Here is a 13,674-nt window from a genome sequence, read left to right on the forward strand (position 1 = left end):
AACTCCGGATCATGACGTTTTTCTGGCGTTTAACTCCAGACAGCAGCATGTACTTGGCGTTCAACGCCAAGTTACGTCGTCAATATCCGAATAAAGTATGGACTATTATATATTGCTGGAAAGCTCTAGATGTCTACTTTCCAACGCCGTTGAGAGCGCGCCATTTGGAGTTCTGTAGCTCCAGAAAATCCATTTCGAGTGCAGGGAGGTCAGATTCCAACAGCATCAGCAGTCATTTTGTCAGCCTTCTTCAGAGTTTTGCTCAAGTCCCTCAATTTCAGCCAGAATTTACCTGAAATCACAGAAAAACACACAAACTCATAGTAAAGTCCAGAAATGTGAATTTAACATAAAAACTAATGAAAACATCCCTAAAAGTAACTTAAACTTACTAAAAACTATATAAAAACAATGCCAAAAAGCGTATAAATTATCCGCTCATCAACCTAACACGTAGAAGTGCAAGTAGATATACCCTTTCCACAATTAAGAAGGCAGTTAAAAAATGTACTAAATTTGTGAAAAAGACATTTAGCAAATAATTATTATTTATCTATTAATTTAAGACTGCTATTGTAATTGTTATGAATTTTTATAAATTCACATTAGATTCGAGTATACAGGGATTTCATAAAGTAGTATTTAATACAATTGATGTAGTATTTAAGTCCAATTCCTAATGAAGGAAAAACCAAATGCACTAAGACATAGGTGCAGATTCACCAGCACTAGGCCCTGCACAATGAGGGCATCTACTTTGACTGTGGCCTTCGCCTCCACAAAGCCTGCGACGTCTAGGACCACGCATATCACGCATATCCATTTCATTCAAGAAGCGGGTTATTTTGGAACGCCCTTTGGAAACCCACTATAAGTACGAATTAGGTATATGTCTTAGTACTTGATACACCGGCTACGTTGTTGGATTTTCTAATAGCTTAAACCGTGCTCTAGACATCTTTTTATCTCATCCATCCTGCATACCTCATGAACGTATTGTTGCCAATTAAGTCATTGGTTCGCACAACACGCAAAGACATGGCGATAAGGGATTCAATCTGTCAGAAACTCACCACAATCACAATACCGTTGACGAAGATTCACCGCATACTCGATACCACTGGGCATCTCACGTACCTCAAAGATCTCATTTTGTCTGTCAAATAGGTTAACCTGGATGTTTTCCGCTGCTTGCTAATTTGATTGCTATTTGTTGGTAGCATATTCAGAAAATACATGTCCTGCATTCCTTCGAACGTCAGCCTCAGCCTTCTTAGTAAACAACTCATTTAGTCTGTAAAAAGTTGCCTTCACAAGTGACGTGATAGGAAGATTTTGCGCTCCCTTCAGTACTCCGTTGATGCACTCCACTAGGTTTGTGGTCATATGACTCCAATGGTATCCATTATCAAATGCCAGAGCAAATTACTGTCGTGGGATTCGATCAAGCCATCGCGTGTAAGCCTCACCACGTTCACGCAATCTTGCATACTACACATTAAATTCACGCACAGTCCTACAATAGCCTGTAAATAACCAAGAAAACAAAATCAATAAGATGGATTCTATATGTCTTGTAAAAACAAATACGCCGTAGTTTCACAATAATTTACGTACCCATATTGACTATCAACTTCTGTAAATACGGTGCCTTGAAATTTCTCAAAAAGTTGGATGCTATGTGCCTAAGACAAAACATTAGGATAGTTCTTGGAGGTTCTCACGATCCATTACTACGAGCTATTGCTGAGGTAATAGAGTCGTGACGATCAGAGATAAGCCCAACTGTAAGACCCATAATTTTTGAAAAATATCATTATGAGTTAATTTTAATTTATTTATTCATTAAAGACTTTATTTTTAGAAATTATTTTATTAAAAGTAATTAAATCAAGTTTTGACAATTAAATTAAAATTTTACCTAATTTTATAATTATTGAATAATTTTCTATATTTAAGATATATAGCTTAACAGTTGCAAAAGAATAAAAATTTTATAAAATTTAGTTAAATAATAAAGATTTTAGAATTTAATACTTTAATTTTATAAACAAAGAAAATAAATTATATTATCTCTAATTTTAAATTAGAATACTTGATCAAAATCTAATTAGCAATTGATAATAAAGTAATATTTTTTAACTATAATTTTAAAGAATTAAATAAGATTTCAAATTAATATTCTATACCCCAATTTTATTAAAATTATCAGAATTTGATTAACCCAAATATCCCCAAATTTAACTCTAATCATAATTTCACCCTAACCCCTACCCGCACTCACACTCACCGCCACTCACCCTTGTTCCCCTAACCCTACCATCATTCCTCTTGGTTTCTCCTTAATACACAAACAAAACAAATCTAACGCTTAACCTAATTCAGAAAAGAAACAACCAAAGAAAGAAAAAGGGAAGGGAAATGGAAACAGGGGAAGCAGGGAAGGGAGAGTGAGATCCGAGAAAGCAGAGGCTGGGACAGAGGAAGAGGAGAGGAAGGAGGGTCACCGAGATGTGCCGCTCCTTGTGCCGGTTGCCATCGCTGCCACCAAGTCATCGTGCCGCCATGCCGCCGCCACCGTCGGGCTGCTGTGCTGCCATCGAGACGGTTCAGAGAGGAAGGAAGCGCTACGATGAGGAAGGGAGCAGGAGCCCGTCGCGCTCACTGCAAGCCCGTCGTCCGTGTCTTGTCGCCGTGCTGGAATCGTCGCCGCCAATGCTGAGCACCACCGCTGCCGCCTTTGAAAGAAGTCGCCACCTTAGCTGGGACGAACGGAGTAGGGGAGAGGAGATTTTGTTGATGTTGTGGCAGAGAAGGAGGACAAGACGTGTGAGAGAGAGTGACGCACAGAGGAGAGACCATTCCTCTATCGCCGCCGGTCGCTGCCATCATTAATGGTGAGTCAGTTAAGCCCTAGCCATGAGAACCATTGATGAATGAATTTATGTCGATATAGAATTTCACAATAAGATCTTGTTGCAAGTATAGTTTCTAAACCAACTAAAATCCTTTCATACAAAAATTTGTTTGTCACAAGTACAAACCCCTAAAATTAATAACCGAAGTATTCAAACCTCGGGTCGTTCTCCCTAAGAATTGCAATAAAGTGTTCTTGCTATTGGTTATGAGGTATGTTTGGGGTTTTTGAGATAAGAAACAAGAAAAGCAAATTGCAAAAGAAATAAACTAGCAAGTAAGAAAGCTCTTGGTAAGATATGAGAACTAGAAGTCTTATCATAGTTATCCTTATCAATTGTGATGAGAATTGTTCACAAGCCCTAGCTAACTCATAATGAAAGGCTAGCTTTAGTGACATTCAAATCAATTAGCAACTTCTAATTGTCAATCAACAAAAGAATTATATAACTCAAGAGTTACTAATTACTCAACCAAAGGCAAGAGGAACAAAATCTAACTAATAGCTAGAAGAGACATTTCATCAAACACATAGAAGGTAATAAAAGTAAACAACATGAATTGCAAGAATTAAAGAGAGATCTAACTACAATGGCAAGAGATCAATAATAGAAAAGCAAAATAATTATGAAACAACAAAGAACTTACCAATAAACTACAACTAACAATACAAAGGAATTATAAGAGAAGAGGAATTTTACAACTACAAGAGAACAATTAAGGAAGAAAAAGGAAAATTAAGAGAGAAGAAGAGGTAGATCTAGATCTAAACCTAATCCTAATTCTAGAGAGAAGAGAGAGCTTCTCTCTCTAGAAACTAACTAAAAGCATGTGAAAACTAAACTACAACTCATTAACTAACTAATTGGTCCAACCCTCTTCAATCATTGGGTTAAATAGCATCAAAAATGAGTTGGATTGGGTCCAAAATGCTTCAAAAATCACTGGCCACGAGTTGCCTTTAGTGAGTCACGTGCAGCTTCCCATGTGTACGCGTATATCACGCGTACGTGTCCTTAAACTCCAGGCAAGTATGGAAAATTTTATATCATTTTGAAGCCCCGGATGTTAGCTTTCCAACGCAACTAAAACCGCCTCATTTGGACCTGTGTAGCTTGAGTTATGATTGATTAAGTGCGAAGAGGTCAGGATTGACAACTTTGCGATTCCTTCATTTCTTCATGAGTTCTCCATTTCTGCATGCTTTTTCTTCATTTCCTCGATCCAATCTTTGCCTCCTAAACCTGAAATCACTTAACAAACATATCAAGGTATCTAATGAAATCAAGGTAAATTAAATTTAGCTATTTTAAGACCTAAAAAGCATGTTTTCACTCTTAAGCACAATTAAAGGAGAATAACAAAATTCATGCTATTTCATTGAATAAATGTGGAAAAAGGTGATAAAATCCTCTAAATTCAACACAAGATAAACCACCAAATTGGGGTTTATCAAATCTCCCCACACTTAAACAATAGCATGTCCTCATGCTAAACCAAGAAGGATAAGAAAAGGGGTATGAACATTTATTCAATGCAATCTATCTATATGCATCCTATCTAAATGAATGCAACTAAATGAAAAATGATTCTACCTACTTGGTTAAAAATAAATCAATCCTCCAAGAGCATGTATAAACAGGTAGGGCTAAGGTCATATAACGATTCATGAACCCTACCAATTCAAGTATAAAAATGAAGTTCAAATAGACTTGCAAGAAGAACGCTCATAAAAGCCGGGAATTAAGGAATTGAGCATCGAACTCTCACCGGAAGTGTTTGCACTTTAGTCGCTCAAGTGTATAGGGTCAATTCTCTCAATTCTCCCCTAATCATGCTTTCCAAGATTTGTTTTCATCTAACAATCAACAATTATTCAATGCATGCATATATTCATCATGAGATCTTTTCATAGGTTGTAATGGGGCTAGAGTCAAGGTAGGATTGTATATGGTTAAGTAGACTAGAATTTGAATCTTTGATCAACTTAAACTTTCCACCTAACCTATGGCAACCTATACTATTTAAGTGCTAACATAACTACCCATTCTTCACTTTTTCACATACTCATGCGTTTTCTTTTGATTACCACACATATGCATTGATCTTTATTAATCTTTACTTTGGGGTATTTTGTCTCCTTTTATTGCTTTTTTTCCTTTTTTTCTCTCTTTTTCTATATTTTTATTTTTTTCATATATATATTTTTCTTTTTCTTTATCATTTTTTTCTTTTATTTTTCACAACAAAGCATATACGAAGGCATCAATGCATATGGTTTTACATATAATTAATACATGAGCATGTACCAATTCCCTAAATTCTCGATAGAAATACAAAACACCCTTTTATTCCAACCAATGTTCCCAATTCTCCCAAACTTGATGATAAACACTCTCACTAGCCTAAGCTAATCAAAGATCCAAATAAGGGACATTTATTATTTTTTTTGCTTAAGGCTTGTAATGTGCTAAAATTAAGAACAATTGGGTTTAGCATAGGCTCAAAATTGGCTAACAAAGGTTGATAAAAGGTAAGGCTATTTGGGTAAGTGAGCTAAATGAAACAATGGCCTCAATCATATAAATGCATGAATACACGGAATAATGGACATAAAGAATCAAACAAATCAAAGATTACAATGATAGAAAGAGAACAATGCACACAAGAAGGGAAAATAAGTGGTTATAAGATGTAACCACACAATTAGGCTCAAATCTCACTAGCTTATGTTCTTAGATCAAAACCATGTTCCAAAATACATTCTTTCAAGCAAGTTCAACAAAATATTTTTTTTTTCAAATTGGTAGGTTGCCCTAAAACAGTTTCTTGGAAAAGAAATCATCACCATAACCAAGTAGTCCTAATAAGAAAGAAGTGGTAAAAATATGTATAAATTCTAACTAACATACAACCTATCATGCAATGTAATAACTAATCTAACAAAGAAAACTAAGAATTGGTGCTGAAAGGAGATTGTTACCCATGGAAGTCGGTCAAACGATCTCCCCATACTTGAAGATTGCACCATCCTCGGTGCATGCAAAGAAGAGTAAGGTGGATGGGTTGAAACAACTGATGAGCTTCTTCAAAAGATTGTGCTACAACATGTGAGTGAGAAAACAATATAAGCTAAGGCATATTAACTAACACTTGATGCAAGAGTAAAGTCAAAGCATGAAGAGAACTCAAAAGCATCAAATTCAAATAGAAAGAGTGGGTCATGAAAGACATGCAAGTTCATATCAATTCACAAAGAATATAAGAGTCATACAAGATTGAGCATTAATTTAAAAGTTTCATCACCCAACAATATCAAACAAGTCAAGAAGCACCAAGATTAACCAAGAAATTCTCAACAATTGAGTAAGAGAATTCAACACCATTATTAAAATAAGAAACTTAGAAAAGAAAATAAGAACAAGCTATAAAAAACAAAATTAAAATGCAATGAATAAAAGTATGCAAATACAATAAATAAAAGAAAATAAAAGATGAGAGAAAAAAACTCTTTTTTTTAGAGAGGGAAAAGAATAAAGTAAGAAAGGAAGAGGAGAGAAGAGGAAAGGTAGAAAGAAAGAAGAAGGAAAGAGAAAGAGAGGAGAAGAAAGAAGAAGAAAAGAGAAAAACAGGGCACGAGGTGACGCTTTGCAACTTCTAATTGTCAATCAACAGAAGAATTAGATAACTCAAGAGTTACTAATTACTCAACCAAAGCCAAGAGGAACAAAATCTAACTAATAGCTAGAAGAGACATTTCATCAAACACATAGAAGGCAATAAAAGTAAACAACATGAATTGCAAGAATTAAAGAGAGATCTAATTACAATGGCAAGAGATCAATAATAGAAAAGCAAAACAATTATGAAACAACAAAGAACTTACCAATTGCATTGAAGAAGAAATGTAGATCTACAAAAGAAAGTTCATAAACTACAACTAACAATACAAAGGAATTACAAGAGAAGAGGAATTCTACAACTACAAGAGAACAATTAAGGAAGAAAAAGGAAAATTAAGAGAGAAGAAGAGGTAGATCTAGATCTAAACCTAATCCTAATTCTAGAGAGAAGAGAGAGCTTCTCTCTCTAGAAACTAACTAAAAGCATGTGAAAACTAAACTAAAACTCATTAACTAACTAATTGGTCTATCTCTCTTCAATCATTGGATTAAATAGCATCAGAAATGAGTTAGATTGGGTGCAAAATGCTTCAGAAATCGCTGGCCACGAGTTGCCTTTAGTGAGTCACGTGTAGCTTCCCACACGTACGCGTACATCACGCGTACGCCTTCCTAAACGCCAGACAACTATGATAAATTTTATATCATTTTGAAGCCCCAGATGTTAGCTTTCCAACGCAACTAAAACTGTCTCATTTGGACCTGTGTAGCTTGAGTTATGATTGATTAAGTGCGAAGAGGTCAGGATTGACAACTTTGCGATTCCTTCATTTCTTCATGAGTTCTCCATTTCTACATGCTTTTTCTTCCTTCCCTCGATCCAATCTTTGCCTCCTAAACCTGAAATCACTTAACAAACATATCAAGGCATCTAATGGAATCAAGGTGAATTAAATTTAGCTATTTTAAGACCTAAAAAACATGTTTTCACTCTTAAGCACAATTAAATGAGAATAACAAAAACCATGCTATTTCATTGGATAAATGTAGGAAAAGGTGATAAAATCATCTAAATTCAACACAAGATAAACCACCAAATTGGAGTTTATCAACCACCATCTCTGAACCCTTATTGCTCTGTAAAATACCCTGTATTTTCCCTTGATGTTCTTGGCTATATTGTTTGTTGGGGTTTGTCTCAATTGGAGTCATTGGTGAAGGCGTTGCCGCTGCTGGCAGCCAACGTCGGGGCTGTTGCTGGTTCTGATTCTATTATCCTGGTACTGGTTTGATCTTTCCCTTGGGCTTGATCTATTTGCACGTTCTGTTTTGTCATTGCTATAGTTGTCATATTCTTGTTTTAATTCAATTTTAGATTTTGCTTTGTCTTGGACGCCCTAGGGCTGTTTCTGCCCTTGATCATATTAGATTCAAAATTATTGTCCTGCTGCAACCATCATCATTACCGCAAAATTAACGTTGTTGCTGTTCCAATGGATGCAGTGACCTTGATTTCATTGGAGTTATCACCGTTGTTGTGAATTAAAAATAAACAGATTTATCACGGTTAATTCCTATGGATTCGACTTTCCGAGGTAGGGGCGCATTTCTTAAACTTGATTTACTCTCCAGAGTTATTATAAATCGATATTAATGCGTAAAATACATTTCTTGTGATTTCGTAAGTCTTATAAATTGAATTGAGTTGTTTTGGATGAATGAGATTATTAATTCGGTTGTTAGATTGATCGATTGAGAAAGTTGCATATTCTGATTAGTTGATTGATGTTGTTAAAGTGGTTTTCCTTTAATTATTGGAAGAGATTTACTATTGGCATTTAGTTTAATTTTGGAAACGGTTTGATTTTAGAAAAGATTTAGTATTGAAATTTGATTTGATATTGAACCCGATTTGATATTGGAATTTGATTTTAAAACAAACTTGGAAAAGACTTGATATTTGAAAACGGTTTGCTTATTGAGAATGATTTACTATTTCGGAAATAGTTCGAACAAGGTTTGAGGAATGGTTCGGTTTGAAACTGTTTGAGAAGACCGAGAATCCTTAATTATTGATTGACGTTGTTGAATGAAGTTGGTTTAAATTGAGACTTATAGGATTGGTTGATTGAATTCTGGATTTTGTAATTTCCTTGTGTTGAGTATTGTTGTTGTGATAATGGTTATTAGAAGTGTTTTGAATGATTGACAGGCATTTGGTTTGGTTTGGTTGGGATCCGAAAAGGGTGGCAGAGTCTAAATTTTAGAGGAGATGCTACCAAAATTTTATAAAATTAGAATTTTTGTTTGAAGTAATTATTTTAAAAGATTTAGTTTTAAACATTATATGGTTTAAGATTAATTTATTTATGAAAGAAAGAATCATGTTTTGAATTGGAATTGTTGATGAACGGAATGGAAAGAAAGATGAGGAGGATTTTCTTTGAAATATGATTTTTGAATGAATTTGGAAATGAGATATGGATTGATGAATGATGAGGGTATTGAGAATGACTTAGACATTGATGAATTTTGAATGAACTATACATATGGCTTATGAATTTGAATTATCTGAGACACGAGTTTCTCTGGGTAAACGCAGTGGCTTACCACCACTTGCTCCAGGTTGAAACTCGATACTCTGTTGACTCTACAACGTAAGGGTGACTAACGAACGGATTTTTGCGTGTAAAGAATTTCACAATAAATTCCCGTTGTAAGTATAGTTTCTAAATCAACAAAAAATCCTTTCGTACAAAAACTTGTTTGTCACTAAAGCAAACCCAATAAAATTTATAACCGAAGTATTCAAACCTCGGGTCGTCTCTCAAAGAATTGAAGGGAAGTATGATTTATTATTGGTTATGGAAAAGCATCTTTTTGGGTTTTTGAAATAGGAAACAAGGAAATAAATTGGCAAGAAAGTAAATTAATAATCATGAAAACCCTTGTAAGGTATGAGAACTGAAAATCTCATCTTAGTTATCCTTATCAATTGTGATGAGAATTATTTATTGCTCCCACTTAGTTAACCCTTACTAAATAAAGGAAAGTCAAGTGGACTAATCAATTTGATTCCTCAAGTCCTAGTCAACTCCTAAGAAAAGACTGGCTTTAGAGGGATCCAAATCAACCAGCAAATTCCAATTATTAATCAACAAAGGAGTTTGGATAACTCAAGTGTCACCAATTACTCAACCAAAGCTAAGAATGTAAAAACCTAGATTAAAATCATAAATATGAAATACCTCAATTTGCATTAAATAAGAAAATCAAATCTAACATGGAGTTCATAAACTAAATAGCAACATAAAGTAATCAATAAGGGAAATAGATAAACTAGAGTACCAAGACAAATAAAAGTAGAAGAGAAATTAAATTAAAGGAACATCGAACTTGAAATTGGGAAGAAGAATAAATCCTAACCCTAAAACCTAGAGAGAGGGGAGAGCCTCTCTCTCTAAGAAATACATTTAAAACCTAAAAATTATGAATGAAAAGTTAATGATTGAATGAATCTTATTCCCTCACTCTGCAGCTTCTATTCTGTGTTTTCTAGGCCGAAAACTGGGGGTGATTTCTGATACGTACAGGTCGCGGCTCTGTCTCTACGCGTACGCGTGATCCACGCGTGCGCGTCACCTAACAGCACGGCAACTATGGCAAATTATATATCGTTGCGAAGCTCCGGATGTTAGCTTTCCAACACAGCTAAAACCTCCTCATTTAAACCTCTGTAACTCAAGTTACGATCGATTGAGTCTGAAAAGATCAGGGCTGACAACTTTACAGTTCCTTCAACTTCTTGTATTCCTTCCACTTTTGCATGCTTCCTTTCCATCCTCTACGCCATTCCTGCCCTATAATCTCTGAAAACACTTAACACACATATCAAGGCATCAAATGGTAATAAAAGAGGATTAAAATTAGCTAAATTAAGACCAAAGAAACATGTTTCCAATCATAGCACAAAATCAGGAAGGAAAATGTAAAACATGCAATTTACATGAATAAGTATGAGAACAGTGGATAGAATCCACTCAATTAAGTACAAGATGTACCACGAAATAGTGGTGCATCAAATCTCTCCACACTTAAACATTAGCATGTCATCATGCTAAGCTCAAGAGAAGCTATAAAGAGTGAATAGGAATGGTAGGATGTATGAAATGCAACCTATTTATATGAATGCAACTACATGCAAAATACTTTTATCTACTTGGTTAAAAGTAAATAAATCTTTTAAGAACAAATGTGAACTGAATTTCACTAATTCAAATCATAAAAAACTGAAGTACAAATAGAATTGCAAGAAGAAGATAGCTCATGAAAGCCGGGAACAAGGAATCAAGCATCGAACCCTCACTGGAAGTGTATACACTCTAATCGCTCAGGTGTTTGAGGTTCGAGTCTCTCAATTCTCTACTAACCTTGATTTCTAAGACTTGCTCTTCATCTAACAATCAACAAAAGTTCAATGCACAAATACACAAATCAAGAGGTCTTTTGAGAGTTGTAATGGGGTCAAGGTCAAGGTAGGATTGTATTTGGTCAAGCGAACTGAAATCTTAATCCTTAATTAACCTAAACTTCTCACCTAACTTAGGATGGTTAAAATTAGGATTGTAAAAATTAGGGTTTAGGGGGATAATTTTGGGGGTGGATTGTGTTTTGACTTTATTGGACTACTTTTGGAGCCCATTGTTTACATTGTTCAGAAAAGTCATTGTCTACTTTGCAAAACCAATTAAATTAATTATGAAGCGTTGCTTCTCTGTATTTTTTCGTGTTAAGTTAGTTTGTTTTAATATATATAAAAAATCGAGTATTACACTTATTAAAAAGTAAAAAACAAAAAACAAAAGAACAAAAATTCCCAAAAATTAAATCTAACGTGCTTTCAAAGCATTAATAAACCTACCAGTAGCAACATAATTTGCCGCATTATTAGTCACTACATGAACAATATTATCAGGTCCAACCCATTCAATCACCTCCGAAAACAAATCACACACGCTTGAAGCATTTTTTTTACCACATTTGAAGCATCTACATATTTCACAGAGCATAACCCTTTCGAACAATAAACCAAAAAATTAATCAACGTTCTTTGCCTTTGATCTGTCCAACCATTAACCTTGAGGGTACATCCAGTTTCTTTCCAAGCAGATCTATAGCTATCAACAACTATTTGATACTTCCTTTTGAGATCGGCTAATAAGTTAACCCTTAGCTTATCGTAAGAAGGACCTCTATAACCAGGCCCAATGACAGCAACACCATCCAACATATTTTGAAAAAATGGTGACATAACCGCATTGAAAGGAATCCTACAATCCAAAAGCCATCTAACTACTCGCTTATCAACTTCATGAAGCGCCTCTTTGTTTTGAAACACACTTTTCAGACTTGGTTGACCTCCCGGAATTAATCTTGGTGCAAACATAGGAGGAATAATGGTTTTTGCTTTCTTTTCTGGATCGCCTCCAATCACATGCTTAGTTGGTAACTGACTCCAAGTTTGTTCTTCTTCTTGTACTATTGCTTCGTCAATCGCATCTTCAATCTTATCATTACCCTTCACATTAAAACTTACTTTCCTTTTACTAGTTTTATTTTTCTGAATCTCTTTCAATAAACCTTTCATTTATTTTTCTACGTCATAAGGAACCTTAGAACACTTCTTAATATCTCCCCTTATCTTTGCCATATATTTTTTCATTCTATTAATTTTCCCACCCCCAAATGTACTCAGACAAAATAAGCATTGGTAATACAATTTTCCTCCAAGCAGGATCAGCTTCGCTCCGAACATTAGAAGTTTGTGATTGACTATCATTAGATCCAAGAGGAAGAGAAGGTTCATTCGAAGCCGAATTATTCTCAGCATTATTATTCCTAGGTAATTCTTGGCTGATACTATCATCCATACCTAAAAGTTATCAACAATCCAATAACAATATAATTCAACAACTAATCAACTAATCAATGCCTCAACAGCAAGGTTTAACACCCAACAACTAATCAATTATCAAGGTTTCAACAATAAACTATAACAATTAATCATGCTTCAAGCAATCAGCTTCAATAATTAATTATTTAATAATGTTTCAAGCAATCAACTTCAACAATTAATCATTTAATAATGCTTCAAGCAATCAGCACTAAAAAATTAATCAACAACAATTATTCATGCTTCAAGCAATCAACAGCAAAGTTTAGAACCAACAATTAATCACACTTCAACAATTATTATTAAAACAAATTAGATTTATACCTAAGGTTAGTGGAAGACAAGAAAGAATGCAGAGCTGGCGGCGACATGGATAGCGGCTGGTAAGAGGCAAGACTGTGGCTGAAGGGGTTGAAAGGTCAAACAGAGCTGGTGCCAGCGGGAAGACACTGCGCGACAGCAAGTGGCGCTGGCACTGGCTGCAGTTTCGCTGGTTGACTTCGCGACGAAAAGTGGCTGCGCGAACGAAAAACTGGCTGAAAGGAACTTGTGACGATGAGTGACTTCCACGAAACTTGCGACGGCGGCGGTGGCTTGACGGAGGTTGCGTCGGAAGTTCGAAGTGGAGACTGGAAACGTGGAAACTGAGAGCGAGAAGTGAGAATGGAGGGTTGGAGGTTCGAGAATGGGTTTGTGGATGTCTGGGTGAAAAGTGAAGACTAGGGTTCCTTTCAGGAAGGCAAAACACAGCGTATTTGACAAAATTTTAAAATCGGCCAAGTCACGATTCGGTTAGACCGATCAATTCCTACCTAATTTGGTGGTCTAACTCTAATTTTTGAATTTAGTGGTTTTACCTTCTATCCAAACCCTATTTGCCAGTCGAACTGGTCTTTAGAACATTAGTGCTTTTTATTTAATAATAATAATAATAATAATAATTTACGAGATTTGAATTTTCAGTATATTATGAGATGTATTTTTTATTTTGTTGTTTATAATAGTGTATTAGTATTTGTTAATCTAGATTTTATTTATTAAATGCATGTAATAATAATAAATGTAAAATAAATCTAAATAATAAATATTTTATACTTTAATTAAGAGTTGTTATATTTAAGAATTAAAAATAAAAAAATATTTTTATGAATATATGTAATAAAAATGTTTTAAAAAAAGATT

The sequence above is a fragment of the Arachis duranensis genome, chromosome 7 (genome assembly GCF_000817695.3).
Source record: "Arachis duranensis cultivar V14167 chromosome 7, aradu.V14167.gnm2.J7QH, whole genome shotgun sequence".
Taxonomy (NCBI): domain Eukaryota; kingdom Viridiplantae; phylum Streptophyta; class Magnoliopsida; order Fabales; family Fabaceae; genus Arachis; species Arachis duranensis.